This window comes from Solea senegalensis, unplaced genomic scaffold (genome assembly GCF_019176455.1).
Source record: "Solea senegalensis isolate Sse05_10M unplaced genomic scaffold, IFAPA_SoseM_1 scf7180000013248, whole genome shotgun sequence".
NCBI lineage: Eukaryota > Metazoa > Chordata > Actinopteri > Pleuronectiformes > Soleidae > Solea > Solea senegalensis.
In genome coordinates, this window is record NW_025320787.1 from 14,404 (window position 1) to 21,240 (window position 6,837).

General features: G+C 39.2%; 1 long non-coding RNA gene across 1 annotated transcript; it reads right to left on the reverse strand.

Annotated features, from left to right (window-relative positions):
* Positions 1 to 2,793: 2,793 nt before the first annotated feature.
* On the reverse strand, positions 2,794 to 5,665 carry LOC122760234. Its single transcript, XR_006358348.1, has 2 exons — positions 5,102 to 5,665; positions 2,794 to 4,406 (listed from the first exon to the last, which is right to left on the reverse strand). It is a non-coding gene; the product is annotated as an uncharacterized LOC122760234 (long non-coding RNA).
* Positions 5,666 to 6,837: the final 1,172 nt, after the last annotated feature.

The following is a 6,837-nucleotide window of genomic DNA, read 5'->3' on the forward strand; positions in this document are numbered from 1 at the left end:
TGGCGGTGAAGTTAGTGACGGATTAGATGAGGGAGCGAGGGGATAATATGAGTACGGGTTTAATTTTGGTTTTATTGTATTCATTTATTGGGGATGATATATCTTCACGTAAAGCATGGAAATATGAGTGACAAGTATTGTTGCCCTTATTTTTTTTCTCTTATTGTATACGATGTGGAAATGTTTGAGCTAGATGTGCACCGCCATGTTTGGTTTGATTGCACAATCTCACACAGTCTCGTGATACTACCACATCTGTACTGTATTTATTTGTTTTTTGATGTAAAGAGGCAACAGACAGTTGTGTCTCTCATGATTTCTGTTTGGTCACAGATGAAAGTAAAGACTCAACTACTGTACTTTTCTGACATATTTTCAAGTACTTCATATTCGTAATTTTGTGCTAATATGATTCTGTCGAGCTCCACACAAACTGAAGTGTCACCACAATGGCAAATGGTACAAGGTTTCATTTACAGTACACACATGAAACTTGGCAGGGTGATCAGACCAAGAACTAGACAAAAATCAAGTGACCTACTGATTTGAACTCCTTCTAAAGACTTATACAGAACTTCATTTTGGTCTTTAACACAAAACTTGGATTTTCTATGTATAACAAGTGATATTGTGTCAAACACCTTGGTGTCATCCAATGCAATTTAAGTATGAAGCACATTTAACAAAACAAAAAAACAAAAAAAACAGCAGTTGACCATATTGCTGTACATAGTAATTATATGATATGCAAGCCTACTAGGACTAGGTGTTAAATATCCCTTGATAATAAACACTGTGCTACACAATACAGATGTCCTCTTAGGTGATCTGTCTCCAGTGCGACACACCATCATTCCAAAACACAACATAAAAGATAAAACATGCGAGTAGACAATGACAGCTCACCCAGAAAACACTCCTCCCTGTTTATGGCCACTCTCCCCCCCCCTGCTCAAAAGTGCTTCAGTTACACCTATACTAATGAAATCTGGCCTGGACCCAAACTTCACTATCGACCTATCTCAAACCCCCCCCCATCTCAAAAATGATTGAACGCAGAGTAGCCAGCCAACTCCAAGATTATATATCACAAAATAACCTCTTTGTTAGTTATGGAGGTCTACTTACATATATTAACTTGTTTTCATGTTTAAAAACCTACTAGTCCTACTACATTCAGTGTATGGATATACTGTATATCTTTGCCTTACCTGCTAATTGACACGTCTGACTCGTCGTGTCTCACAAATACCAACAGCAGAACACGTAATAGACGCAAGTACGAAGTCCTGCAGCACAATACAATTAATAATAGACCACAACCAAAACAGAACTATACAAAATATATACAAAATTGCTTTAACTTGATGTATGTTCATAACTTCTATGTGACTGTGTTATTAAGATGGCATCACCCACCAAAATCCTGAAAATGCAGAGACACCACGACAGGCTATGCCAACAATTGGAGTTACTTGCAGTAAGTACAACACAAAAACTTCTCAATAGAAAATGTGTTTTCCTTGCAGTAGCTTATGTCAACACTTACTTGCTGAGTATCAATAAACTATCAACACACTATTGACCAAAAGTACTACCGCCATTACGCCCCCAGTAACAGAGGTAGCGTAACATGCAGCCCCACACACGTAATACACACATATCTACCTGCAATTAACACACAATTGCTACAGACCCACACAGGTGAAAAACTCAGCTACAACCTTCTAAAAAAAACCTTGTTCTGTTCACCACACACACATTGAACACCAGTAAGTCAAACCAGCAGAAGCGGCACACACTGTAACAGTGTCAGCGTTAAAACATGCACCGACTTCTGTAAACAGAAAAAAAAAAACATTTTTGCAAACAGCACTGACTCCAACCTTACCCCTTCACATCACTTTACAACCAAACACACAATAAAACCACACCTGACTTTCACCAAATACAATCAAAATTGTTAACTTACCTATCCTATTTGTTACAGTATAATTTGTCCACAGACACAAAACCGCTTGTAAAGCACAACTACACTTCCCAGCATGCTTTAGGGACGATATACAGAGTGACGTTACGTGATACACATTAATGTTCCTTTGACACGCTAATAGAACGGTTTGAACGGCGGCGACTAAATCTATTGATTTAGAAGATAACAACAAGCTGTCAATCACGACAATCAACCAATGTTAACCACGACTATGGCCGTGTAAACCAGCAGCCGCTGCAGTCAGTGTCAGTGACACGTCTTTACGCTCCACAGCGCAGCACGCACACATTGATTTGTGCAGATTTTATTTCCCATTCTAAACAACATGTTTTCATCGCATCAACATTAACATATAAATGACTTTCATCAATTTAATTATGTACAAAAACCATACTGTGAATACATACTTATTTTGTTATATTTTAATTTATTCCCAGTTTATTATTATCATAATTATATATATTATACATATTATAATAGTTCATATTAGAGAATGTTTGTTATGAACCAACAACACCAGAACAAATACCTTGTATGGGTAAAATCGTACTTGCCAATTAAGTTTTTTCAGATTCTGATTCTGATACTAATTATAATACTACCTAAAACATCTATATTGGCACAGATGGTGCCAAACAATGCCATCCTTTACCAAACTAAGCAACACCTACAAACCACTGTACTACCACTCTCTTTCACTTAAGCAACAACAGACATTGTACAGCTGATGTCTAGATATTACACATGACTTCCTTGAGTTATACAGCTCACAATACAAATCTTTTGAAGGTGACAGTAACTTCAACATCCTACATTTTATTAGGCAAAAAACATTTGTGATAAGTTCCATCTGAATTAACTTTTACGCAGGATATTACCTTCATTCTTATACCAACACAATTCACCTACACTTGTAATTACTGCTGATACATACCAAAACATACAATTTGAGCATGTCATTTCACACAGGCACACTAAAAAAGAAACACACATGCCCAGGTAATATGCTTTGCAAACACATACCAAAAACATCTAGTAGCTAAATACATGACTCTCTTTAGCTACCAGAGATCATATTTACATTACATGTATTTTGGACAAGTAAAAACTACACCTTCTTTCAAGACACATCTATCACCCTCACAAAAAACACATAGAAATTCGATCAACACACATTCACACTACAACAATAAATGTCCTTGATGGAAAAACACAGCCAATACAACATCTCTTATGTGGCCAATTCTCTATAAACTACAATGTCAGTTGCAACTATATGATGACGTGACTATTATGAAAACCATATACTCCTAAGACAACAAAACTCTAACTTTTCCTTTCCTTATTAACAACATTTCACCTGTATTGACACTTATAAACACCTCTAACTTTGCGAAGGGACACTGCTGAAAATTACTAGGACTGAAAATAACTAGTTATTATTATTATTATTATCATCATTATTATTATTATTATAACAGACTCACACTGCCTCAAATGCAAAGGAGAACAGGTGAGTCTTTAAAAGAGATTTTTTCAGCAAAAGCCTGATCCCCTCTGAGCTTCAGCTGCCATTTCACGTGAGTGGCAAGATCTGCAATGACAAGAGAGTTAGTGAAGGCAGATCAACACAAAAATAAACAAAAAACAGTCCCTAAGCAGGTGACCCCGTGACATCACGAGTGTCATGACCTACACCTATACTCACATATTCATAGTACGAAAATAATGAAAAACAATAATATAAAAACAATCTCAGAGAATGTTGGGGTCTTGTTACTGCAGCCTCAATATATTTTTCATTCTAAATAGATTTTGTTTAGTGTCATTGTTATGTCCCTGGCTTTGGTTTAGGAGATGAAGGGACAATGAAAACAACAATAATACACCGGGGGGAGAAAAGAAAGGCAACATGTGCAGTTAAGACATCAAAACACATGTGTTTATTTATTTAAGTTCAAAGAAGTTCAGAGTTAAAGTGCTGGGGCCTCATGTATAAACCATCTGTACGCACAAAAGCACAGCATGTATATAAATGTACCTGGCATGGAACTTTGCGGATCGCAAACCCTTGGCAGGTGGACACACTGCAATATTAAGCTCTGAAACTTATCATAGTGTTTCAAAATAATATTATTAATGTTTCTACAGTGACAAACATGAATTATTGTTATTATTGACACCGGCACACCTGAGACTTCAGCACACCTGAGACTTCAATACACCTGAGACACCGGCACACTGGTATCTTCTCCTCTTCCTCTCTCCCCAACTTCCACAACACAATCAGCAACAGTCATGAATCCTTACATGGAGTAACTCAGTGAGCTCTGTCTGTTTATTCTGTGCGTAACACATGTGTTACTGGATGATGACGGCTGACACTGACACATTTATAGATTGTTGAAATGATCTGCAAATTCAGTTCACATGAATAAGTCGTGACTAAACTTACATGTTGCACCAGAAAAACAACATGCACAGGATCAACTATCAATGCATAGCCAGTTTGTTTATCACTAATTCCAACAACCAAAATACGTGATTTATAAAAGCTTGATGCGCTGATTGCACACTTTCTTTTTATTTTATTTTCCCTCTTCTTTTGCATTTGCATTTATAATCTTGAACAACAAGATTTTAAAAGTTATTTGTTGACTTCCACAAGGCTCAGTGGTTGGGCCAATAATTTTTACCTTATATATGCTTCATCTAGGGAACATTATTAGAAAGCACAACATACACTTTCATTGTTATGCAAATGACACATAACTTTATCTATCAATGAGGCCGGATAAAATAAATCAGGTTGTTCAACTTCAGGAATGTCTCAGAGACATTAAGTCCTGAATGACCTGTAACTTTCTACTTTTAAACTCAGAATAAACTGGTCAAGTACAATAAAAGGTCATTCTACTTGGCCCTAAACACCCTGGAGAAAAAACTTTCTGATCACAGTGTAACTTTAGATCACATCACCATGGTTCCACTGTGAGGAACCTTGGAGTTATTTTTGACCAGAAAATGTCATTTGATTTACACATAAAACTCTTTGACAAGAGTCTCAGGTTGAAACATGGGTATCGGTGGTAGACAAGTCTGGCTTACCCAGGAGATTTAAGGTGTAGATTTACCAGCATGGCGTCCTACCTCTGGTACTGTACAGACTGGCAGGAAGTGGAAAGCCAAGGAAAGCCTGGAGGCAGCCAACTCTCGATTGAGACACAGAACTCTCGTGGGCTCAGTGACTACGGGGCAAGCAGGATTTGGTGCTAATTTCTGTGCTCTCTGTGCTCTGAGATAGGGTTACTTGAGCACATCCTCGGCAGCAGCTGCTCAAAAGCACTGGGGGAGGGTCGCTAACGCTAGCAGCATGACCAGGTGCTTGAGGCAGCTGCTGAAGCCATCCTCAAAGCCGTAGCTCACCACAACACCAACAGGCAACATGCAAGAGGAACATCACCTTTGTCTGGGCTTCAGAGCAGCGTCAGTCACATCCCATTCAGCAGCCGGCCTTCTCACCGCAGCATTGGACTGGGAGCTGAGAGTAGTAGTAGTGGTTAGTTATCCTTAATTCACTGGAAGAAATCTACAAGTCTATTTGCTACTGATTCAATATCTTTAAGTTCATTTGTGTTTGATCATTTCTTTTCTTTCCCCATCAGGTGCTGTTTTGTATTCTTTTCAGGCTTCAGTAAAATAATGTAACTCTTTGGAGCAAACAGGCAGAACAATAAGCCAAAGCTGGAGGCCAAGATGGCAAATGACTCAACTGCATCTGCATAATTTCCTGGGGAGCTGATATAAGCAGGGATGAATGCTAGCCACACAGCACAGAAGATCAGCATGCTGAATGTGATGAACTTGGCCTCGTTGAAGTTTCCTGGCAACTTTCGAGCCAGAAAAGCCAATACAAAGCACAGACAGGCCTGTAATCCAATATATCCAAGAACACACCAGAAAGCCAGGCTAGAGCCCACACTACACTCCAGTATGATCTTTGAATGTTCATATTGTGTATTTCTGGATGGAAATGGGGGAGAATCAATGAGCCAGGCAGCACAGATAACCACCTGAACCAGAGTACAGCTGGAGATAATGGTCCTCTGCTGCTTAGGCCCCAGCCACTTCATGATGTTGTGCCCTGGCCTGGTGGCAGTGAATGCAGCCAGTACCACCAGGGTCTTCCCCAGGATGCAGGAAATACACAGTGAAAATGTGATGCTAAAGGCTGTGTGGCGCAGCATGCAGGACCAATATGTTGGCTTTCCAATGAAAAACAGAGAACAGAGGAAACATAGTGTAAGTGCAAATAGTATGAAGAAACTGAGCTCAGAGTTATTCACACGGACGATGGCTGTGTGTCTGTAACAGAAGAAGACTCCACAGACAGCCAGAGTGAAGCAGGCGCCGACCACAGACATCACTGTCAGGGCTATTCCTAATGAATCGAAGGTCAAGTACTCCACTTTCTTGGAGATGCAGGCTGTTCTGTCGTTGTTTGACCAGAAGTCCTCAGGACAAATTGTGCAATCTACTGAGTCTAAAGGGAAGAGTGTATAAATAACGTTCAGTATTGCATTACTTCTGTGCTACAATTGTAAGAATGGATTTGCTTTGACTTTTTATTGTTCAGCTCAAACTCACTTGTCTGATTGCTAATTTTGCCGCTGTCACATGGTACACAGTCAAAGCAGCAGATAGGCTCCCCACGACGGACAGCCTTCCGGGAGCCTGGAAGACAACTGGCACTGCACACAGACACTGGCACCTAGAGTGGAAAGACCATGTTTTTTATGTAATTACTATGAAATTACTATTTACTCAGAACAAAAATATAAAAG